The sequence below is a fragment of the Aquarana catesbeiana genome, linkage group LG01 (assembly GCF_042186555.1).
Source record: "Aquarana catesbeiana isolate 2022-GZ linkage group LG01, ASM4218655v1, whole genome shotgun sequence".
NCBI classification, from domain to species: Eukaryota; Metazoa; Chordata; class Amphibia; order Anura; family Ranidae; genus Aquarana; species Aquarana catesbeiana.
The window spans coordinates 800,885,377-800,911,900 of NC_133324.1; the positions used below are offsets into that span (position 1 = coordinate 800,885,377).

At 41.3% G+C, this 26,524-nt stretch overlaps 1 protein-coding gene across 1 annotated transcript in view; it reads right to left on the reverse strand.

Moving 5' to 3' along the window:
- MTNR1A (melatonin receptor 1A) overlaps positions 1-26,524 on the reverse strand; it is a 401,978-nt gene that overhangs the window by 173,333 nt on the left and 202,121 nt on the right. The window lies entirely within an intron of this gene.

Consider the following 26,524-nt stretch of genomic DNA (forward strand, 5'->3'; position numbering starts at 1 on the left):
AACAAAGAATGGATCCCTATTGTTGATATTTCACAGGTTATATATCTAGTTAATATCTTATTATCAGCTCATTTTACAAACCTAACACACTAGGATAAGGATATCTATTTTCAAAAAAGTGACTGTTCTCTTTAGCTGCATTCAATGGGATTGGAAAATGACAGTCACATGGCTAAAATAAAGAATCATATGCCTGTGTTAAAGATTTGTGAATTAATCCCTTTGTCTCATAGTTCCTAATATAGTTATAAAACAAGATCATACAGGCATGTGGGACGTTGGAGTGAGAGCAATAATTCTAGTGCCATAATTCACAATTACCTCTATAATGATAGCCTGTAAAAGCTATAATTGTAAAGTGTCACACATGAATGATTTTAGGTATCGTAGCTTGTCACCATTTTACGGGCGTGTGCAATTTTAAACATATCTTGACATGTTTGTTATCTATTTACATGATGTAACATTATCTTTTATATTTTAACCCAAAAATAGGTATTATATTGTTTTTGTGTACATTAAAATGTATGTAAGTGTATTTTTTCCTAAAATATGTGTTTGATAAACAACTGCAGTTGTTTAGTGACATAAAAAAATGCAACATCCACCATTTTATTCTTCAGGGCCTCTGCTTTCACAAAATTAAAATGAAAACATTTCCCCAGTAGGTAATCAGTTAAAATCCTGACACTGATTCTTTCTTTTCCAATAATATTTTGGGGATTTACATAGAGATAAAAACAGAACAGAGCAGGATCATTGCAAGTAATATGTAACATATAGTACCGTAGGTCTTGTTTATAGAAATATTGCAGAATTCAGGGTGGAATAACCATTCCTAACTTCCAATGTAGAGGAATAAGGGAAACACTGAAAATGATACATAGGTTATCTAATAGCAAAATCTTTAAGTGACTTGGTATATTTCATATTTGATTATGTCATAATAGAGGAGTGGGGTGGTATTACAGTATCATATGGCGATATGCAAAATGCAATCGACTAAAAGATGTTCAGAAGCTATATAACTATAGGATTTGTAGAGGAAAGGATTTAAGAGGAAGTTGTAGGGGCATAGGGAGTTCAAAGGGTACTAAGGAGAAGTCTGGGGACTATAGGATAAGCAATGTGTATGTTTTACCAGATAAACCAAAGCGCCTTTACATATAAGAGGAGGAATTGACAGAATGTCGCACCATATCTGTCTTCTTTGCAGTCAAGACAGCTTATTGATTTGGGTTAGCGTCCAGGTGTGATTTGTGGTTGGCAGATTTCAGTGAATCTTGAAAATGGATTCAGCACACCCACGTGTGAGTGAGTTTAGATGGGTTATCGCACGCGACACTGATCAATTCTTCTTTTTCGGCCTGATAGTGCTTCTAACCCCCTCAGTAATCAAATCAAATCTAAAGTTTTGCCTTTAGTTATACTTTTATTTGTGACTAACGTAGGAACATTCCACCATAGGATCCAGTGTTGCAAGGAATGGATGGTGAAATGTAACCGACAGAATATGTTGCCTCTCAATACATACGGGGAATACACCGTTTTAACAGTATATCATAGCTCCCAACTGTCCCTGATTTTTAGGGACTGTCCCTGATTTGGAGCAATGTCCCTCTGTCCCTCTTTCCCCCTCATTTGTCCCTCATTTTGGTCTGACCCATATAGTAGTATATAAAATGCACTTTTATCTTTCAAAAAGTGTTTCCCAGTGCTAAACATTTCATCCAGTTTCTAAATTGCTACATTTGTACATTTTAAAAGCCAATATAAAGGAATAGTAGTAGTAAAAAAAAAAAAAGCTCTTCTGGATTTAATTAACCATTTTTTTGCTTAATTCTCCTTTAAGGGGGTGTGGCAGGGGGCATGTCCTATGCCTATATACGTTTGTTAGTAGGTGTCCCTCATTCCAATCTCAAAATGTTGGGAGATATGGTATATAATAAAATGTAAAGAGCTGTAAGAAAAAACTACACAACATTTTTAAATATTTTCTTCATTTACACATTTAATATACTGCGACTTATTTTTTTTTAATTTTTTTTTTTATTATCCTTTTGAGGTATGATCACACTTGTCTCTGGCAGGGATCTCTGGAGAAGGTATTAGAAGTACACAGGTTAATCTATGCTCATGTGCACTTTATCTGTGTTAGCAGATGTATGACAAAATGTATTCTTCCTGTTTCTGACAGATTATCTAGAAAGTCTGGCAGGAGTTAAAGAGTAAGCACAGATTGTTTCCCAGTACCAGATGCTTCTCCCATTGTTACATTTTGTAAAGAACTGAAGTATACTGCCATCGCTATGAACTGTTCTGCCGAGCCAAACGCAGAATTGCAGGGAAAAAAAGCATGCTGGAAGGATGTTACATATTACGTCTTAAACATTAAATAATTTTGTGGGTAGATTCTATTTTCCTTGACATCTGATCATAGAATGCACTCATTCATAAATTGGAATACAGATAAAATGAAGTACACTACAGGCCCTCTAGCAGCAAAGCAATTATATATCCCACAAAGAAGAAGCAGCAGATGATGACAGCAAATATATATTTATTTCTCTCATTACATATCGCTAGACTGGAGTTTATTTTTTATTTTTTCACTCTGGCTCAGAAGGAAATTGTTCTAATCCCATCAGATTTAACAGCCGATGGTGGTGGTTAATCCATTTGCAGCAGGAAATAGCATGAGATAATGCTTGAGCAACTTGAATTTTTAGTATTACCAAGATAAATCTGATTCAAAAGACAGTGTGTGTTAAATCTGTTGAGTCAAAAATAGAAGCAATCTAAGTTTAACATCAGCATCTTTAGCATACTTTCTACGTTTTAATGCCATGTAGCATAAATGACCTTCTATGTGATACCTGTAGCCTACAGATGATTGGCTTACTATCTAGCAGCTCTGATGACTTCAGTTCCATTCACACCAGGAAAGCTGTGTGAGCTTTGCATGTTTGAATGCATTTCATCCTACAATTCAAAAATGCACTTGCGGAGTGTTGATCCATTTTAAGACACAGGTGGACGCATCGCAAGCATCTCATGTGTGGCCCTCTATTCTTTCTTTTCATTGCCCACACATAAAAGCATGCCAGTACCAAATATAGGAAGTGTTCGGTTCAGCTTCAAGCGGAGAGCTCACAGAGGTATTCCATGCACCAAGTAGGTTTAAAGAGGTTGTAAACCTCTATTTGCAAGTTGTACCTATAGGTAAGCCTAGAATAATGCCGCGTACACACGATCAGACATTCCGACAACAAAATCTGGGATTTATTTCTGACGGATGTTGGCCCAAACTTGTCTTGCATACACACAGTCACACAAATGTGGTCAGAAATTCCGTCAAGAATGCAGTGACGTACAACACGTACGACGAGCCGAGAAAAATGACGTTCAATAGCCAGTGCGGCTCTTCTGCTTGATTCTGAGCATTTTCTGACCATTCTGGAATTTTGTGCGTCGGAATTGTGTACACAAGATCGGAATTTTCGACAACGGATTTTATTGTGGGAAAATTTGAGAACCAGCTCTCAAACATTTGTTGTCGGAAATTCCGACCGCGGCATTAGGCTTACCTATAGGTACTGTAAATATCTCCTAACGTTCGCCATTTAGGAAATATTTGCTTTGTACTAGGCCGATGATGTCATTGGTGCATGCGCTGTGAAGAAAACCCCCTCCCCGTGCCGTTTCTTCAGTAGCGAGTGGCGGCTCCCGGAGTGCGCATGTGTGGGAATGTTGTCACACGACTCCGGCCAGTCACAGAGCCCGAGTCCACGGCCCCGGAAGGAAGAGGGACTAAGATGGATACAGCCAGCAGCAGGGACAGCGCAGGTTTCATTTGCAGGTAAGTGTCACATAATGTGCTAGTATGCGATGCATACTAGCACATTATGCTTTTACTTTGCAGGAAAAAAGAAAGGAAGTAAAACCCAACTAGGTTTACTTCCTCTTTAACTACTTGCTGAGCATCCGCCGTTGTATTGTGGCAGGTTGGCACGGCTGCGTGAATCGCCGTCATTGTACGTTGGCCGCTTTAAGAAGCTTTAGGGGGCACGTCCGATGCCATAGCCGATGCACGTGACCGGCGGCCGCGATGTCAGCCGGCCACCTATGATCTCTCCTCAGACAGCCAGAACGGGGATCTGTGTATGTAAACAGGAACAGCAATCTCTCTCCTCCTGCAGTCAGTACACTGCCCCCACAGTTAGAAACACCTCCCTAGGGAAAACGTAACCCATGATCGCCCCCTAGTGTTAACCCCTTCCTTGCCAGTCACATTTATACAGTAATCAGTGGCTATTTTTAGCTCTGATCTCTGTATAAATGCCAATGGTCCCAAAAAAGTGTCAAAAGTGTCCGATCTGTCCGTTGCAATGTCACTGTCCCGCTAAAAAACGCAGATCGCCGTCATTACTAGTAAAAAAATAAATAAATAATAAAAATGTCATAAATATATCCCCTATTTTGTAGACGCTATAACTTTTGCTCAAACCAATCTATATACGCTTATTGCAATATTTTTTTACCAAAAATATGAAGAAGAATATATATTGGCCTAAACTGATGAAGACATTTTTTTTTTGGGGGGGATATTTATTATATCAAAAAGTAAAAGGTGATGCTGGTTAGCTAGTTTATTTTTTATAGCGTCAGGGCACCCGCCATATCTTACCTAAATAAAGGTTTAACCCCCTGATCACCCGCCGAGTGATCAAAGTTAGGTTTTAGCGTCAGATAGGGTCTGCGTCGCCCCAGGCAGCATCAGATTAGTGCCAGTAGCGCTAACACCCACGCACGCACCATACACCTCACTTAGTAGTCTAGTGTCTGCACGGATCGATATCTGATCTGATCAGATCTATACTAGCGTCCCCAGCAGTTTAGGGTTCCCAAAAACGCAGTGTAGCGGGATCAGCCCAGATACCTGCTAGCACCTGCATTTAGCTCCTCCGCCCAGCCCAGCCCAGCCCACCCAAGTGCAGTATCAATCGATCACTGCCACTTACAAAAACACAAAACACATAACTGCAGCATTTGCAGAGTCGGGCCTGATTCCTGCGAACGCTAACAGTTTTTTTTGCAGCGTTTGAAGCAGTCGCTGATAGTCAGGTGTTTTATTTCTTGTGAGTCTCACTACTGTACCAGTAAATTTAGAGACCAAAATGTCAAATCAAAGGTACAGTAGTGAAGAGGCCTACACGTTTCTGAGCATGACCGATAGTGAAGAGGAAGTCACTCATCTGTCAGATTCAGGCTCAGAATACGAACCTGTAGACAGCAGCGGCACCCTGACAGATAGCTCTGACGATGGAGTTGTGGTCCCTGCCAAGGTCAGGCATACCAGACCCCATTCTTCTGCTGTCATTGAGGTGCAAGAACCACAGGGCTCTTGTATTGAGCAGAAAGCCAGTACTAGCGCCGCTCATCCTTCTGGTGAACTGGCAAGCACCAGCGGCCTAGTACATCCTGGTCGTACATTCAGCACTGCAGTAACACTTGGTGACGTGGCGAGTCCCATAAGTGCAGTCCAAGCTGGCGAGGTGGCTAGCATGAGTAGTGTCCCGCTGCCACCAAGATGAAGACAAACACAGGCCCATCACATAGTTCTACAGGACCTGGACAAATTACCATCTAAAAGAGTATATAGTAACCCCACTATAAGAATCGGACTTAAGGAACTATGCGAACGTAAAGACTTAGTTATCCGTCCCGCCGATAAGGGGGGGGGAATAGTTGTATTAGATAAAAATGATTACCACTTAGAAATAACTAGAATCCTGGGGGATACGGACACATACTCTAGGATCTATACCAACCCCACAGTATCCTTTAAGAGGTCACTCACGGACTTGGTGGATACTGGTTTCCAACTTGGTATCCTAAATAATAAAGAAAAAAGTTTTCTTATTCCGACTGCCCCGAGAATCCCGGTAATCTACTATTTACCAAAGGTACATAAAAGTGTTACTCAACCACCTGGCCGCCCCATTATTAGCGGTATTGAGTCCATTACTTCCCGCATAGGGAAATATATAGATTTTTTCTTACAGCCCATTGTACGATCCACACCATCCTATCTCAGGGATACTAAAGATACTATCTCCAAACTCAATAATATAGCTTATAGTAAAGACCTACTTCTCGTTACTGCTGATGTAACGTCGTTATATACTTCCATACCTCATGACGAGGGATTGGCCGCAGTTGAACTCTTTCTATCTAGAGAGGATTCTATCCCAAGAACCCAGCAGAGATTCATTATGGACCTGCTGAGGTTCGCGACTACACATAATTATTTCTGGTATAACGGAAATTTTTATATACAACGAAAGGGAGTGGCTATGGGCGCTAAATTCGCCCCTAGCCTGGCCAACATTTTTATGGCCCGGTGGGAGGAGGATGTCGTCTATGCCCTCGATCCCCCGGAGTTAGCTCTCTGGGCGAGGTACATAGACGACATCCTCCTCCTCTGGAGAGGGAGCGTGGATACCTTACATGCCTTTTTGAAGAAACTCAATGATAATAAGATTGGGATTGAACTAAAATATGAGATCAGTGCTTCATCTATCCATTTTTTGGATTTAGAGATAATGGTAGTTAATGATCATCTAGAGACTAAGACATTTTTTAAACCAACCGACCGGAATGGTTACATTCCGGTCGATAGTTGCCACCACGCCACGTGGCTGAAATCGGTGCCACGTAGCCAATTCACACGGATTAGACGCAACTGTAGCAACCTTACTGAGTACTTCCAACAGACACAAATTTTAAGGTCCAGGTTCATCGATAAGGGCTACGACCCCGGAGATGTGGACAGTGAAATTATGAACATCGCTCAGATTAATAGGGAATCTTTATTGATGGGACACCCCAAAAACAACTCTGATAATAAACACAAATGGTCCTTGTTGACTAATTACTCCATACAACATAAACAGATCAAAGCAATCCTTGCTAGACACTGGAAAGTTCTTAAGAATGACCCAATATTGGGTCCGGTCCTCCCTGAACGAAGTGGTATTATTTTTAAAGGGGCTCCTTCCATTAGAGGCCAAATTGCCGCTAATGTTATTGATCCCCCTCCAATTCGTTCATTTTTTCACAATATGAAGGGTTTTTTCCCTTGTAAACGTTGTAACGTATGTCTGCACAACATCAATGGACGCAGACGAACGGAGACATTCACCTCCACCTCTACGGGGAAGGAATACCAGATAAAACATTTTTTGACATGTGAGACCAGATATGTGGTCTATTTGATCACATGTCCCTGCAAAAAACAGTATGTAGGCCGGACCATACGTACATTGTCAGTGAGAGGTAATGAACATATAGCTAATATTAAAAAAGGCCTTACGAATCATAGTCTCCCTAAACACTTTTTGCAATGTCACAACCAAAATCCGAATGGTACTCAGTTCCAAGTTATTGATAAATTTATTCCACATTGGAGGGGCGCGTCGATGAAAAGGGGCGTGTCCAGATTGGAAACTTTCTGGATACACCAACTAAAATGTTACCTACCTTTTGGCCTCAATGTCGACTGGGATATAAATGCTTTTATTAACCAGTCGTGATAGTTACACTAGTAGTCCTCTCTCTCTGAATCACTGTATTTCTAATCCTTTTTGCAATTTTATGTTATTTTTATTTTTTTTATTTCGCATATTTGTGTTAAGATGGAGATTTGGGGTTACAATTAGCTGAATATATTTCCCCCCCCCTTTTACACATTATTTGTTGCTAATAATATGTACTTATTTTACCGTTCTCCACAACCCCTATTTTGGTTGATTTTGATTAGCCGTTTGGAGCTATACATTATATTGGTATAGTTTATTTAGGTACCCTCTATGAATTTCATGAATTTTATACATTTCTACAGTATGGTAACATATCGTATTATTAGCCAGTATTAGGTTATTGTATCTAGCGACGTTTGAGCCATGTTATACTAAATTTTTTTCTTCTTTCTTCTGTAGAGGCTGGACCGCATATGCGTGCCAGCCTTCACAGTACGTTATGTGTATTTTTAGTGACGGACTATTATGTTTGCGTCCCAGGTTCAGGGAGGCTTGGTTCACATGTGCGTTCCACCCCTCGTCACTTCCGGAGATCACGGAACTGACGTCGCACACGTCTTCTCAGTGAGCGCTCCCACGTGACGCTTCTGCGTCCCACCTTTCGTCACTTCCGACGGCTACGGAACTGACACCATGGACGGTTTGTCAGTTCCGCCCCTTCATGGACGCTGCGTATGACGCCTCTAGCATTTGGGCCATGATTGGCCCCGGGAGGTGACACGTATGGACGTTGCCTTCCATCGGGGAGGTAGACGCCGCCCACGCTACACCTTGATGGGACCGTCCATAGAGAGGCTTGGTTTGGAACCAGGTCCTGTCTCTTTGTGATTGGCGGTTTCTTTATTTAGACGCCCTCTTCCGGATAACCCGGAAGTAACGGCACACATGGCACAAACAGCTGCTACCATTAGGTAATTATGAGTTTTATATATATATACAGGCATTGGTGGCGGACAGTCATGTACCCCAGTTGAAGTCCCGTAGGACGAAACGCGTCGGGTGGTTATGCCTGTCTTGCCACTTTTATCTTATAGCGCTTTTTATTGTCTATACCTGACTGTGAGTGTCCGGGTTAAGGCGTGTTGTTTAACCTTCGTTTTACTAATAAATGCTTCTGAGTAAGCGGATTTACACTATGGGGTGGTTTTCTTCTTTTAAAACCCCATTTTGAGGACCCATACCTGGCCTTGTGAAGCGGCTTGTTTGTGAACATCCTCCGATTGAACCCTTGCAGACCGGGGTCATCACTACTTGAGAGGTCGGTTGGTGAGTGTCGAGGGTCCCCTCCAACCCCTCCAACTGTCGTGGAAGTCTTCTCCCATATCCTTAAGCCTGTTAGACCCCTAGGCCGCTGGCCGAGGGGTCCACCATTTCCGGTAAGAGTATGTTTTACCTACTCCATCTTGATATATGCTGAGCCCCTTGTCCTGTGGATGCCATCCCTGGATTGAAGGTCTTCTACCAATCATCTTGACAACTACAGACTTTTGACTCTTTATTTTTGAATGTCGGTCACTGAAGTTTTCTTATTTAACTATTGACAGGACGTTTTTATGACAGCTACATTGGCTGTTATGGTATTTCACTATTTATAATTTGCATATGTGTCACTACATCACTTTTAAGGTTTTTAAATTTATCACTTTTTTGAATGAGGATTAGTGAGAGAGTACCTCTTGATCCCTTTCTCACATTGGGTATAGTCAGGGGTTCGTACCAGTACTGCCTTTAATGTTGGTTGGTCCCTTCTGATTAACCCACGTATTTATGTATCATTTTCACTAGTCTAACACACAAGTTGTTTTGGTGTTTCATTAATACACTTTATTGGACTATTTTCCTCACGGATTTCCATTCTGTCAGGCCTTGTCCACTAATGTACATGATTATTTAGCGCCACACTTATGTACCCATTATCTCTTCACAATTAGTCTGATTGTTGTGTTGGCAGCTTCCTCTCGTTTTAGTTGGCGCATTATTATTTATTTATTTGTTACAGGCCCATCAAGCCCATAGTGCCCTTCCTGCTGCATTCGCCAATCCTAATTGGGAACCCACCACTTCTGCAGCATCCGTACTTCCCCCATTCACTGGTCAACCCGGAATTCAGGTGGAAACAGTTGATTTTACGTCACTTGATTTTTATTTGCTGTTTGTCACGGAAGATCTCTATAGATCTATTGTGGACCAAAGCAATTTGTATGCTGGTCAATTCATTGCCGCTAATCCCCAGCTGACCCTTGCCAGAGATTGGAAACCAATCACGGTTTCCGAATTTAAGACCTTCCTGGGCCTATCCCTCCTCATGGGCATAACTAAAAGGAGTGAGTTGCGGTCATATTGGTCCACTGATCCAATTCACCATATGCCCTTGTTCTCTGCCTCCATGACCAGAAAACGATATGAGCAGATCTTGCGGTTCATGCATTTCAATGATAATGAACTCTGTCGTCCTCAGGGTGACCCTAAATTTGATCAGCTCTACAAAATTCGGCCCCTCGTAAACCACTTCAACCAATAGTTTGCAGCCTTGTTTACTCCCGACCAAGTTGTCTGCGTTGATGAGTCCCTGATTACGTTTTCTGGCCGCTTGTCTATCAAACAGTATCTTCTAAGCAAGCGTGCCAGATATGGGATCAAGCTGTATAAGCTCTGTGACAGGGCAACAGGCTATACATATAGTTTTATGGTTTACGAGGGAAAAGATAGTCACGTAGAGCCGGAGAACTGCCCAGACTACATAGCGCTGGTAAGATTGTGTGGGTCTTGGTGTCACCCTTATTCGGAAAGGGGTACCACTTGTACGTGGACAATTATTACATGAGCGTGATACTTTTTAGTCACCTTTTTGATTATGGAATTGCCGCATGTGGCACCATGCAATCTAATCGCCGGGGCTTCCCCCAACGGCTTGTAGAATCCCGACTTAGATGGGGGGAGAGAGCCTGCTTGAAGTGTAATAATTTGTTAGCAGTGAAGTGGAGGGATTCATGGAATGTTTTCATTCTGTCCTTGCTTCACGCAGACACAACGGTCCAAATTCCTACGGCGACTGGTGTTGTGGAGAAACCCCTCTGTGTCCACGAATACAACCTTAATATGGGAGCGGTGGACCTCAACGACCAGTTGTTGGCGCCGTACCTAATTGCCCGTAAGGCCAGACGCTGGTACAAAAAAGTGTCTGTATATTTATTTTAATTGGCTCTGCTGAGCGCTTTTGTGCTATACAAAGTTTCAGGACGGACAGGATCCTTCCTTAAATTCCAGGAAGAGATCATCACAGCCCTTCTGTTTCCGGATGGTGCTTTGGCCCACCTTCCCAGTGCAAATGCAGTGAGCCGGCTGCATGAGAGGCATTTGCCTTATGTCCTCCCTGGAACCCCTACCCAAAGAACACCCCAAAGAAGATGTCACGTCTGCAGAAAAGTGGATTTAGGCATGACACCCGCTTTTATTGTCCCTCCTGTCCTGACCAACCTGGTCTTGACATTGGTGACTGTTTCAAATGCTACCACACACTAGTTGAGTATTAGCGTAGGGTACAGCACCACACAGTCCTAGGCACATGTACATAGGGTCTTGAACGATGTGATGGCCATCACATTTTGAGAGACCCTAATCTGCAACATTCAGTTTACAGTTTTTTACAGTTTTTATTAAAGTGAAAAAAGTGAAAAAAAAAGACACACAAAAACACAAAAAAACATAAAATAAAAAATCCAAAAATAGTTGTGGTTGTATTTTTCTTCTCTCTCTCTATTGTTCTCTCTCTTATGTTCGCTCTCTACTCTCCGCTCTACTGTTCGCTCACTATTGTTCTATATCTATTGTTCTCTCTGTTTTATTTTTACTATGTTTTATTGTATTTGCTTTGCAGGTATGGTATGTTATACTGTAATGTTTGTTTTATTGTTAACCATCATTTGCTTAGCAGGTACGCCATTCAGCTGCAGCAAGGGGTCTTTATTCTGACAGCAACATCGTTTGCTCCCACGATACATAAAGCTGTGACTCCAGCGATGTCGGAGGTGATTTTACTACCACAGTTAAAAAAAATGAGCATATATGCTGAAGCATGGGGGGCAAGGGTGGAGGAGAGATTTGCTCCTAACATTAGGGGTGGATTGCCCCCCATGCTTTGGCATATATTTTTTTAGGCACAGATTGCAATGTTTTATTTTTACTATGTTTTATTGTATTTGCTTTGCAGGTATGGTAAGTCTTACTGTTATGCCCCATACACACGGTCGGATTTTCCGACGGAAAATGTGTGATAGGACCTTGTTGTCGGAAATTCCGACCGTGTGTAGGCTCCATCACACATTTTCCATCGGAATTTCCCACACACAAAGTTTGAGAGCAGGATATAAAATTTTCCGACAACAAAATCCGTTGTCGGAAATTCCGATCGTGTGTACACAAATCCGATGCACAAAGTGCCACGCATGCTCAGAATAAATAAAGAGATAAAAGCTATTGGCCACTGCCCCGTTTATAGTCCCGACGTACGTGTTTTACGTCACCGCGTTTAGAACGATCGGATTTTCCAACAACTTTGTGTGACCGTGTGTATGCAAGACAAGTTTGAGCCAACATCCGTAGGAAAAAATCCATGGATTTTGTTGTTGGAATGTCCGAACAAAGTCCGACCGTGTGTACGGGGCATTATACTGTAATGTTACTTTGTTTTATTGTTAATCATCATTTGCTTAGCAGGTACGCCATTCAGCTGCAGCACTGGTTTATTAATCTTGACAGCAACAGCGTTTGCTCCCACGATATGTAAATCAGTGACTCCAGCGTTGTAGGAGGTGATTTCACCACCACAGTTAAAAAAAAAAACGGTGCATGTATGCCCATCATTAGAAGTGGGTGGATAAAGGGCAGTATTCTAATGGTGGGCATACCCACCGATCAATCTCTTTTTTTCGTTCAGCCCACAGGCTGCATGGAAAAAAGAACATTACAATGTATGCCCAACAAGGACCAGCAAAGTACTGGTATGTTGCTGGACTTTGAGTGGTTATACCAGAATGATGCCTTCAGGTTTAGGTATCATCTTGGTATCATTCTTTTCAGCCAGCGGTCAGCTTTCATGTAAAAGCAATCCTAGCGGCTAATTAGCCTTTAGACTGCTTTTATAAGCAGTGGAAGGGAACATCCCTCCCATCGTCTTCCATGGTTTTCTCTGGCTCTGCTGTCCCAACAGGGAACCCGAGAATGCAGCCGGTGGTTCCGCCAGCTGACCATAGAGCTGATCAGAGACCAGAATGGCTTCAATCACCTCTATGGCCTAAGAAACTGGAAGTTACAAGCATTTCATGACTTAGGTTTCGCCAGATATAAACAGCGCCACTGGGAAATTGGCAAAGCATTGTATCACACCAATCTTAGTGTGGTCAGATGCTTTGAGGGCAGAGGAGAGATCTAGGGTCTAATAGACCCCAATTTTTTCAAAAAAGAGTACCTGTCACTACCTATTGCTATCATAGGGGATATTTACATTCCCTGAGATAGCAATAAAAATGATAAAAAAAAAATGAAAGGAACAGTTTAAAAATATAATAAAAAAGCAAAATAAATAATAAAAAAAAAAAAAGCACCCCTGTCTCCCCGTGCTTATGCACAAATGCGAATGCAAGCTTTGGTCTGGTGTCATGTGTAAACAGCAATTGCACCATGCATGTGAGATATCACCACGAAGGTCAGATTGAGGGCAATAATTTTAGCAGTAGACCTCCTCTGTAAATCTAAAATGGTAACCTGTAAATGCTTTTAAAAATGTATGTAGTTTGTCGCCGCTGCACGTTTGTGCGCAATTTTAAAGCATGTCATGTTTGGTATCCATGTACTCGGCATAAGATCATTTTTTATTTCATCAAACATTTGAGCAATATAGTGTGTTTTGGTGCATTAAAATTTTAAAAAAAGTGTGTTTTTTCAAAAAAAATTGCAGTTGAAAAATCGATGCGCAAATACTGTTTAAAAAAAAAATTGCAACACCCACCATTTTAAATTGTAGGGCCTTTGCTTTAAAAAAATATATAATGTTTGGGGGTTCAAAGTAATTTTCTTGCAAAAAAATATTTTTTCATGTAAACAAAAAGTGTCAGAAAGGGCTTTGTCTTCAAGTGGTTACAAGAGTGGGTGATGTGTGACATAAGTTTCTAAATGTTGTGCATAAAATGCCAGGACAGTTCAAACCCCCCCCAAAATTTTGGAAAGTGGACACCCCAAACTATTTGCTGATAGGCGTGTTGAGTCCATGGAATATTTTATATTTTGCCATAAGTTTCGGGAAAATTACACTTTTTTTTTGCACAAAGTTGTCACTAAATGATATATTGTTCAAAAATGGCATGGTTATATGTGGAATTACACCCCAAAATACATTCTGCTGCTTCTCCTGTGTACGGGGTTACCACATGTGTGAGACTTTTTGGGAGCCTAGCCACGTACAGGACCCCAAAAACCAAGCATCGCCTTCAGGCTTTCTAAAGGTGTAAAATTGTGATTTTACTCCTCACTACCTATCACAGTTACGGAGTCCCTGAAATGTCCAGATAGCACAACCCCCCCCCCAAATGACACCATTTTGGAAAGTAGACACCCCAAGGTATTTGCTAAGAGGCATGGTGAGTATTTTGCAAATCTCATTTATTTTTGAAAATGAAGAAAGAAAAGAAAAATGTATTTTATTTTATTTTTTCAATTTTCAAAACTTTGTGACAAAAAGCAAGATCTGCAAAATACTCAACATGCCTCTCAGCAGATAGCTTGGGGTGTCTACTTTCCAAAATGGGGTCATTTGGGGGGGTTTTGTGCTTTCTGGGCATTTCATGGCCTCCGAAACTATGATAGGCAGTGAGGAGTGAAATCAAAAATGTACGCCCTTAGAAAGCCTGAAGGCTGTGCTTGGTTTTCGGGGTCCTGTACATGGCTAGGCTCCCAAAAAGTCTCACACATGTGGTACCCCCGTACTCAGGAGAAGAAGCAGAATATATTTTGGGGTGTAATTTCACATGTGGCCATGGCACGTTTGAGCAATAGATCATTTAGTGACAACTTTGTGCAAACAAAAAAAAAGTTGTCATTTTCCCGCAACTTGTGACAAAATATAAAATATTCCATGGACTCAACATGCCTATCAGCAAATAGCTTGGGGTGTCTACTTTCCAAAATGGGGTCATTTGGGGGGGGGTGTTGTGCTATTTTGGCATTTTATGGCCTTCAAAACTGTGATAGATAGTGAGGAGTGAAATAAAAGATTTACACCCTTAGAAATCCTGAAGGCGGTGTTTGTTTTTGGGGTCCCGTACGCGGCTAGGCTCCCAAAAAGTCTCACACATGAGATATCCCCATACTCAGGAGAAGCAACAGAATGTATTTTGGGGTTTAATTCCATATATAACCATGGCATGTGTGAGCAATATATCATTTAGTGACAACTTTGTGTAATTTTTTTTTGTCATTTTTCAATCTCTTGTGACAAAAAAAAAAAAAAATATTCAATGGGCTCAACATGCCTCTCAGCAATTTCTTTGGGGTGTCTACTTTCCAAATTTGGTGAGGGGGGGGTTGTACTGCCCTGCCATTTTAGCACCTCAAGAAATGAGATGGGAGGTCATAAACTAAAAGCTGCGTAATTTCCAGAAAATGTACCCTAGTTTGTAAACGCTATAACTTTTGCGCAAACCAATATATATACACTTATCAACATTTTTTTTACCAAAGACATGTGGCTGAATACATTTTGACCTAAATGTATGACTAAAATTGAGTTTATTACATATTTTCTACTTTTTGTAAAAAAAAAAAAAAATAATAATTTCTTTTTCAAAATTTTCGGTCTTTTTCCATTCATATCGCAAAAAATAAAAGTCGCAGAGGCAATCAAATACCATCAAAAGAAAGCTCTATTTGTGGGGAAAAAGGATGCAAATTTCGTTTGGGTACAACATTGCATGACCGTGCAATTACCAGTTAAAGCAGCGTAGTGCCAAATTGTAAAAAGTGCTCTGGTCATTGAGCAGCCAAATCCTTCGGGGCTGAAGTGGTTAATGCCACTTTTACTCAACTGAATCCATGGTTGCATTCATGGCATGACATTCCATTAATTATTTAGGTGTCCACATCACTGAGGGATGCTAATGCTCCCTATCGGCTGTTCAGTGATGGGGCTCTCTCAGGGTCCAGAAGAGGAGTCTGCAGCAATCACATCATCAAGAGGGACTTGCAAGGACATACCCATGTTGACACATCAGCATCACCGGATTAATGCTCCTCACTGACTGAAAAGACACCGGTAAGGTAAAACACGTGGATCGCAGACTTAAGGTGAATATAATATACCTTCAGAAGGTATCTTTAAAAACACTGAATCAATCAGAGGTTGTTGAAAGGATATATACATTTTCCTAGCAGATGGGCTTTAATCCTTAAAGGAATTCTTGATCCAAGGTCTGGTGATCCAGATGGAGTTACACATTCTAAAACACTGGACCACCAATACGTTAAAATTTCCTAAACTCCTGAACACTGGGCTAATGTAGGGAAAAACAGGGTAATGGGAGCTCACTCAGGGCTAGAAATCTCCCTAGGACTGGTGGGCCAGTGTTGTCAGTTCTCTGGGGCTTATATAGTTATTGCTATGTAGTGGCAAGTAAAGTGTGCTTTATAATAAAGATTAACTGTAGGTAAAATGAATATCTCCTAAACATGCACTGTTTAGGGGATATTCCAATGAGCAGCAGCCAGTGATGTCATCACAGCTTGGCCTTTCAAGCAGCCGCAGCCCGCGAACCTGGAAGGAAGACCAGGTGAAGCTGGAAGCCTCTGCAGTACTAGCACATTATGCCTTTACCTTGAAGTGAGAGTTTGTATTTTGTAGTTATAGAGTTTACTACCACTTTAAGTTTACATATATATCCTTTATTTCAATTTGTAGCCAAAAACCTGGAAACCAATGAAAATATCTAAATTCTTCATTAAAAATTGATTTTATTTAAGAGGATGTGGTTTTCTGTCATTTTCCAGATGTTTTAAACAAATGCTAAGAACCTTAATGGGTTTGCTACATGAAAGGTGGTAATAATATTTATACATTACTTGTATTTGAAACGAATTAATAACCTTCCTTGTGATAATACAGAGTACTAGTTCAATGCTAACAAAAGACTGACATGAGAAATATTGCAGCGATTTATATTGAATGTATACTTTGCATATCATGCATTGTCTCAAACATAGGTGTGCGCAGCCTCTTGCATTAGGGTGTGCACCCCAAAGCTCAAATACATATGCATGTTTATATGTACTGATGGTGTCAGTAGGGCAGTGGACAGTGTAATTTTGTTTATTTTATTTTTTTTAAAATTATTTTCTTTTGTAACATTTTTTTGGGGGATGAAATATCAGTGGTCTAAACAGGGGGGATATGCACCACACAAGGCGATTAGGGTGTGCCCAGGCACACCTGTCACACCCTGTGTGCACGCCTATGGTCTCAAATAATCTTTCACAGATGAGATATAATTTATCAAATACCTAACATAATTCTAGTAAACTCCCTCTTATGATAACCAAAGTATCATCTAAAAAATGACATATTGCACCACGTAACAGTCTTTGCCACAGCCTTGCTGAATATATGTTTCAGATCTGTTGGGTGATTTATTTTTCCTGCCCACAACACTACCTAGCTTGTGTATGTTTTCAACCATGTACTTTTTATAGCCTAGGCATCATCTGCATTTTCCCTATAAGACAGTAATAACAGAAAATGTTCTTTTTGTAGTAAAACATAAGCAGTAACAGCGATGTTGCAGAAGTGTCTCAGCTGCCCAAGACTCTCCCTCCTCATTGGCTGAGAGAGCAGCGCGGTGCAATTGGCTCCCACTGCTGTCAATCAAATTCAGTGAGCCAATGAGGAGAGAAAGGGGGTGGAGCCGGGCCACAGCTCTGTGTCTATATGGACACAGTGAGCTGTGGCTCGGTTGGGGTGCCTCCATAGCAAGCTGCTTGCTGTGGGGGCACATCACAGGAGGAAGGGGCCAGGAGTACCGAAGAGGGACCCAAGAATAGGAGGATCTGGGCTTCTCTGTGCAAAACCCCTGCACAGGGCAGGTAAGTAAGGCATGTTTGTTAAAAAAAAACCCTTTCCTTTCTGTGTGCCCCAGCCCCCCAATACTTACCCGAGCCCCATCTCGATCCAGCGATGTTGTATGAGAGACTAGAATGTCCGGGATTCTCTCTCCTGATTGGCTGAGACACACATTGGCTCCCGCTGCTGTCAAAGTCAGTGAGCCCATGAGGAGAGAGAGGGGGCAGGGCCAAGCCGCGGCTCTGTGTCTGAATGGACACATAGAGCAGCGACTTGGCTCAGGTGACCCATAGAAAGCTGTTTGCTGTGGGGGGGCACTCAGCAGAAGGAAGGGGGCAGGAGCACCAGCGAGGGACCCCGAGAAGAGGAGGATCTGGGCTGCTCTGTGTAAAACCACTGCCCAGAGCAGGTAAGTATAATATGTTTGTTATTTTTAGACAAAAATGCAAGACTTTAGTATCACTTTAAAATATAGGGGAAAAAATAATTCCTTTCATAAATGACAATTCACAAATAAAAAATTTCCTAGCATATTTTCCTTTTGTTCCTTTCATGTCACAGTATCATATGGCCTCTAGTCATAGTAGAGAAACAATGGAGAATCATCAAAAATGATCCCAATATTAAGGACTTTCAACAATTGCCATCATATAGGAACAGAAGGACAATCAGAGGTGAAGAAGATATCTGTAGAGTGGAAGGAAAAGAAGGGGTACCTACTTTTTTGAAAGCTAAACAGATTGGTTCTTTCCCCTGCTTGTTATATACACAATGTTCAAGCATGATCAAATAGTCATGATTTACACACCCAAACATGGGGAGGCAGATAAATATTAACCACTTCAATACCAGGCACTTAGACACCTTCCCGCCCAGACCAATTTTCAGCTTTCAGCGCTGTCGCAATTTGAATGATGATTGCGCGGTCATGCTACACTGTACCCAAACAAATTTTTTATCATTTTGTTCCCACAAATAGAGCTTTCTTTTGGTGGTATTTGATCACCTCTGCGGTTTTTATTTTTTGCGCAACAAATAAAAAAAGACCGAAAATTTTGCAAAAAAACTATTTTTTCTTTGTTTCTGTTAAAACTTTTTGTAAATAAGTACGTTTTCTTCTTCAGTGACGGGCACTGATATGGCTGCACTGACGGGCACTGACGGGCACTGATACGGTGGCACTGATGGGCACCGATGAGGTGGCACCAATGAGGTGGCACTGATGAGATGCCACTGACGGGCACTGATGATGGGCACTGATAGGCGGCACTGATGGGCAGTGATAGGTGGCACTGATGGGCACTGATAGGTGGCACTGGTATGCGGCACTGATGGGCACTCATAGGTGGCACAGATGGGCACTTATAGGCGGCACTGATGGGCACTCATAGGTGGCATTGATGGGCACTCATAGGTGGCATTGATGGTTACTTATGGGTGGCACTGATAGTTGGCACAGATGGGCACGGATGGGCACTGATAGATGGGCACTGATGGGCACGGATGGGCACTGACAGGTGGCATGAATGGACACTGATGGGTGGCACTGATGGCACTGCTTGTTTGCAGTGATGCCCCTAAGGGTGGCATTGCTGGGCATCACTGCAACATAATGGTGCCAATCAGTGCCCATTTGTGGACACTGATTGGCACAGATTTGGCACACTGGGCACATGTGGATGGCCATGGGGTACATATCTGGCCATCCACATGTTGCCCCTTCCCTGGTGGTCCTGGTGGCGATCCTTGGTGGTCCAGTGTGGTGATCTGCGGGGGGGCTGCGCTGATAAACAATCAGCGCAGACTCCCCCTGCCAGGAGAGCCGCCGATCGGCTCTCCTCTACTCGCGTCTGTCAGACGCGAGTGAGGAAGAGCCGATCAACGGCTCTTCCTATTGACAGCGTGATCAGCCGTGGACACGGCTGATCACGTGGTAAAGAGCCTCCGCCGGAGGCTCTTTACCAAGATCGGTGTAGCGGTGTGTCAGACTGACACACCGCTCCACCGATCGCCGCGATGCGCGCCCCCGGGGGCGCGCTGCGGCATGTTATCCTGCTGGACGTCATATGACGTCCAGTCAGGATAACAGAACCACTTCCCGGACGTCAATCCGCTATAGGGCGGGCGGGAAGTGTTTAAAGAATATTTTACATGCCGAATCACGCATCTGGTGTACATTATTAAATGTACCAAAAACAAAAGAAGAAAAAGGTATGGACGCCACTCCAGCTACCATCCAAAATATAGTTTATTGAAACCAGTTAAAATGTCAAAAGCACAAGATACACGTCATAATAAGAAATAGGCTGCCTCTCTGCCCCCTCTCTTCAGTCCTCCCACCCAAACAAGAGCCTATCCCCCTCCCCAAAAATAGGAACACTAATAATTTTCAATAATACTTATCTATTTTTGTCTAGGTGTCTTTTGGTTTGTCACAGAAAGATTTGGCTCTTCTTTATTTCTTCTCTAGTGGTCGTGGCCCTAAAGACTGCTGTTCATATCATAACTTTGCAGCACTCTGTGACACTTGAGGGACATGTCTATGATGTGCAATAAGTACAAGTACATAAGTACATAAGTACAATAAGCAGGTTGAATGATTTTGTGGATTATTTAGCCTAGAAGAGGCCTTTGTTCCCCATATGTCAATACCATTTTCCCACAGGCAGTGTGTACTAGTCTGCCTAGGCCTAGCTTAAACACCATTAAAGCACTCTGGCAGAATAGCTGCTGTATTTGGTAGCGTAAGTTATGTTACTGCACATTGCTGTACCTAAGGTGGCCTTGCTACAGTTTATATTGACCTGAAACCAAGATGCCATTTGATGCTTAGTCTTTATCACTCCTCCCTACTTATACTAAGGGTGTTAACACCATTGCTCGTTCAACCGTATGTTTGTTACTACTTTTTTAGTGACAATATATTAGGTTTGCTGTTATTGATTTGCATAGTGCCTTTTTCTTTGACACGGTATTACTACTGAGTGCCAAGTGCTACTTCCAGTGATTTTCAGTGCGAGTATAAGTTTACATATTCCACTTAGCATGTCTGGGGGGGCTCAGGTTCTTGAGGAGGTCAAGGCAAAAGAAAAAGGGACTCATTCTCTCCAGTGGCTCCTACGGGGGTAGTGCTACAGTTACATGCATGAAAAAGTATTAAAGTTGTTTAATAACAAGAATAGTAAACAAGGCTACTTTTACTATTTTCGAATGCTACACTGACAAGTAGGCTTCTCAAGTATGTTGTGTAATGTGCCATGTTAACCTGCCAGAATTGCCAAAGCTAAGGTTCTATGCCTTTCTGCTAATTTGGCACGAGCCTGCCCATCTCTTGGAAAATTGTTATTTACATCTCACTGAAATTGAAAGCATTTCTAAGAAGAAGAAGAAGAAATGTAAAATAGAATACCCTGCTGTTCCCTTGGCTTATCAGTCTGTAGTGCATCCCAGATAGCAAGGATAACTTACCACACATTTAGGGCAGTGTTGAATTGTCTGTTAACTTGCTCCACATTTTCCTTGGCAAGTTGTACACTTGCAGAGCACTTGAAGCACAAGTTCTGTTGACACTTTTCCAATTTGTAGCAAATTTGCGTGGCAAGTCTCTAGCAAGAACAAAATTGCAGTGGAGAGTCTACAGCAAGAGCTCTGCAGGTCTACAACATGAAAATTCAGCCACAGTGACCCCTATGGTGGGGTGACTATTGCACAACATAACAGAATTAGAACTTGCAGCAGACTTGCAGAATGTTTGCAAAGAAAGTTGATCTGGAGTCATGCAATGCAGACTTGCTGCAATTGTGCAACAAACTTTATTTTTGTTTTGCTAAACTTACTTGTGAAGCCTGGCAAGTCTAGCAATAGCTTAGCAAATCATTTTCAAAGTGGCAGCACAATTGCATACTATCTGGGATAGAGACAGTCTACCAGCACCCATGGCAACAAGCAATTAAGAGGCATTGCCCAAAAGAGATGGAGGCTATGGTGGAAGGCAGACATCAGCGTAAACATACTCTGACTCTACATACAGCCCTTAGAACCTTAGAAAGCCTGTGAGTTACACCTCATTGAGAAACCAGAACTTACCAATCATGCAGAGACTTCGGCCTTTCCACACAACACGTTAAAATTTGTGCATCAAGTAGCACCTGATTTTTCAAAATGACACATTATACTTTTATCATGGCATCCCTGGTCTAATAAAAAAATAGGGATAAATCAAAGGGAAAGGTGACAATTCATAGACTCATAAAAATTTATTGCAAAAGTTGTGCTTTTACGGCAGTAACAAGAAAGTTCTGGTTGCTCTTATAAAGTAGGATGAACACAAATTTCAGATCTGTAGAGATTTGAAACTTAAAGCACTGTTACCTGGTCTTCAAGGCTTACAAAGTACTGCTCCTTTCTTTGCCTGTTGGAAAGCAGAGCAAAAGAAAGACATATGCAACAAAGGACTGGTCAAAAAGAAAAACATATATTTCATGGAAAAAGCAATATGAAATAAAAAGAAAAATCATACCTCGATTATATAAAATACCGTGGTAAGCCAAAAATAGCCAGTCCAAAACAGACACATGTGTGTTTGTTTTTATCACATTCTATGATAAACGATCACAAAAAAATTACTAAAGCTTTAATTGTACTCAGCACATATTAAGTACATAAATAAATGTTTCGCCAAAAAAATTAACTCCTCCATTAGACTTTACACTAAATTCAAAGAAATCCTGAGGGCTTTCTCCACCACCTTTCAGGATTTTTTTTCTTGCAGCTAGCATTTATAACTTCCCATTCTCGTATGCAGACCGGATATCCCATTGCAAATGTAAGGACTGTAAGATACACTCTTATTGGTTCAGCTGAGATAGAGTACCAGGTGAAAACAAGAGACCATATGAAAATAGCAACACTAATAGTACAGACCATGGAAGCAAAGTAACCAAATAGGTTTGTTTAATATATTTACAAAGCTACATAAAATTAAACCAAATCACAATATTTCTTGACATGGGTTTGTGCCTGACAAAGCCTATTGTCAGGCAAAACCCAGGTTATGAGATATGGAAGATTTTAAAATAAGTTCCCTAAGATTACTAAAAAAAAACTATCAAACTTGTCCATGTTATGCAAATAAAAAACAAATGTAGGGCTGTGTTCAGGTTAACCAAAGGGTTAAGTACAAAGGGATTTTTTAAGCTTTTTATTTTTTAATTATGGGTTTACTAATGCTGACATATGAGCAGGTCAAAGTACAATATTGTTAAGGTGATTTTAACAATAAATAGTGTCAGAGCCATTATTCACACAGGAACCCATGCCAATACTCTGGCATGAAATGGGATCAGCCAGCTTATGGTAACTATAACCATCTGAACAGGCACAGCAGGGGGAGAAGCCTTCGGTGTACAAGATATTCCCAAGGGCTTTAGATAAAATTGTTCGGGCATGCATCATACTTTCAAATTCCTTAACTGGCTAATAATGACAAATCTAACATGTTTCTTAGAAAATAAGTCTGAAAAAAAAGTTTAGCAAACAAAAGCTTCACCACAATTGAAGAAATTTCATTAACAGGTACCTACACATTCTTTTCAAATTTTGCTTCTACAATAAAAGAGAGGTGCAGGGTCAGGATTTCTTTCCCTAGATACATTTCAGCACAACTACACAATTTCCCAAATCCTAATCCCTCTGCACAGAAGTGAAAGGCAGTTATAACTAGTGTGTGTGTATATATATATATATATATATATATATATATATATATATATATATATACTAAGTCACTGTTATCTTAGTACAAAGGAGCAGTGGCGCAGACAGTAGACAGTGGTCAACTCAACACAACTTTTCCTTATAGCATTACTGTAACAAAATTATGCTATTTCAATGAACATTCACAAGGGGATCAACCCTTTGTATATGACAATCAGCGTATAAAGCCTAGACAAGCACCCTCTGCAGTTTGACTGCTGACCCATGGTTATTCAGAAAAGTCTGTACTCTTTTCCAGGTGTGACAAACAAAGAAAAGTCAAAATCAAAGTCAAAATTTAGCATGTTCTTTCTATCTGTAAATACGGATATATTGGATTTATTGCTATTTTAGGAAAAAAAATCTAAAGCAACAACTCCACTGACCAAAAAGCAATCCGATCTTTATTCTACAATGCACAGTACACTCAAAAATGATGTATATAGCTTGTAAAAGTTTCACCCCATTCACCCCACTTAAAATTAAGATGTCCATTATAGATGGATGTAAATATGGTTGTACTTTCATAATCTTTTGTATAGGCATTTTCTATGCACTCTTTACTTCCCCAAAAGTGGCAGCTGAAGCAGATTAACCATTGCTGTGGCTAACATTCAAACAACGTTTGCCTATCAAGGAGGTCAAGGAGCAAAGTTACACTATATTGCCAAAAGTATTGGGATGCCTGCCTTTACACTGAACTTTAATGGCATCCCAGTCTTGGTCCGTAGGGTTCAATATTAAATTGGCCGACAATTTGCAGCTATAAGAGCTTCAACTGTTCTGGAAAGGCTGTGCACAAAGTTTAGGAGGGTGTCTATGGAAATGTTTGACCATTGTTCCAGAAGAGCATTTGTAAGGTCAGGTACTGATGTTTGATGAGAAGGCCTGGCTTGCAGTCTCCACTCTAATTTATCCCAAAGGTGTCCTATGGGGTTGAGGTCAGGACTCTGCAGGCCAGTCATGTTCCTCCACCCCAAGCTCGCTAATCCATGGTTTTATGGACATTGCATTGTACACTGGTCCAAATCATTTGGTGGAGGGGGGATTATGGTGTGGTGTTGTTTCTCATAGATTGGGCTTCCCCCTTAGTTCTGGTGAAGGGAACTCTTAAGGCATCAGCATACCAAGACATTTTAGACAATTTCATGCTTCCAACATTGTGGGAACAGTTTGGGTATGGCCCCTTCCTGTTCCAACATGACTGCACACCAGTGCACAGAGCAAGTTCCATAAAGACATTGATTGACACTACTACGTAACCTTGATGTACCATGTTTTATATATGCACTGCCATATTGTCATGAGTTTCCAAGTTGATACGATTATGTGCTGCCTATGTCCATGTTATGTATATTATGTGCTATCCCATGACCTATGCATGTACACTTACACATTCTTCATGTTAATAAACATGTGATTTTTATACGCATCTCCACCATGTCTTGAACCTCATATAAAGTCCCAACCTTCCTTTTATATCATAAAGACATTGATGAGCAAGTTTGGGGAGGAGGAATTTGACTGGCCTGCACAAAGCCCTGATCTCAACCCGATAGAATGCCTTTGGGATGAATTAGAGCGGAGACTGCGAGCCAGGCCTTCTCATCTAACATCAGTGCCTGACCTCACAAATGTGTTCCCGGAGGAATGGTCAAACATCCCCATGGACACACACCTAAACCTTGTGGACAGCCTTCCCAGAAGAGTTGAAGCTGTTATAAGGGTGGGCCAACTCAATATTGAACCCTACGGACTAATGCCCCGTACACGGTTGGATTTTCCAACAGAAAATGTTCGATGGGAGCCCTTTATCGGAAATTCCGACCGTGTGTAGGCTCCATCGGACAGTTTCCATTGGAATTTCCGTTGCACAAAATTTGAGATCTGGTTCTCAAATTTTCCGACAACAAAATCTGTTCGCCTAAATTCTGATCGTGTGTACACAATTCTGATGCACAAAGTGCCACGCATGCTCGGAATCAAGCAGAAGAGCAGCACTGGCTATTGAACTTCAATTTTCTCGGCTCATCGTACGTGTTGTACGTGACCGCGTTCTTGACGTTCAGAATTTCCGACCAACTTTGTGTGACCGTGTGTATGCAAGACAAGTTTGAGCCAACATCCGTCGGAAAAAAGACATGGATTTTTGTTGTCGGAATGTCCAATCGTGTATACGAGGCATAAGACTGGGATGCCATTAAACACTTATCATACCTGTATGTCATTTTGTTGAAGTGGTTGTACCGGGAGATGCCTGCAGCCAGAGGCATCACCCCGGTACCGTTTTTTAGAGCTGGTGGTCGGCTTTCTCATGAAAACAACCAGTGTGGCTAATGAGGCTCTCTGCCATTATCACAAGGAGCAAGAGGGGACGCCACCCTCCCGCTGTTGCTCTACCCGGGTTTTCCATCCCATTGGGAGACCCCAGCGACCAACCAGCACGTATGCCGGCTGGTCGGAGACCCGAATGAAGCTGGAATTATCTTTGATCATGTCTCTGATGAAGTAACGGCGCCAATTTAAAAAAAAAAACCAAAGTATTTAAAAATGCAGATTTGGGCGTTTTGAATACTTTGAAGTGCAGAGGAGGGGTTTGGGGTCTTTTAGACCCCTTGATTCCTCCATAAATAGTACATGTCACTGCCTATTACTGTCAAAAGTGATCAGATTTTTTTTTAAAGGGACAGTGTTAAATAAAAATAAAATAAGAAAACGTGCACCAAAGAAAAGGCATACATAAGTCACGTCTGAAAATGTAAACGGTGTTCAAATCACACATGTGAGGTATATCTGCGATCATTAGAGCAAGAGTAATACTTCTAGTAAAATACCTCCTCTGTAACTCCAAACTGATAACGATTAAAAAATTTAAAACGTCACCGATGGAGATTTTTAAGTATCATAGTTTGTCGCCATTCCGTGAGTGTGTGCAATTTTAAAGAGTAACATGTTAGGTATCTATTGACTTGGTGTAACATCATCTTTCACAATATGCAAAAAAAAAAATGGGCTAACTTTACTGTTTTCTTATTTTTTAATTCAAAAGTGTATTTTTTCCAAAAAA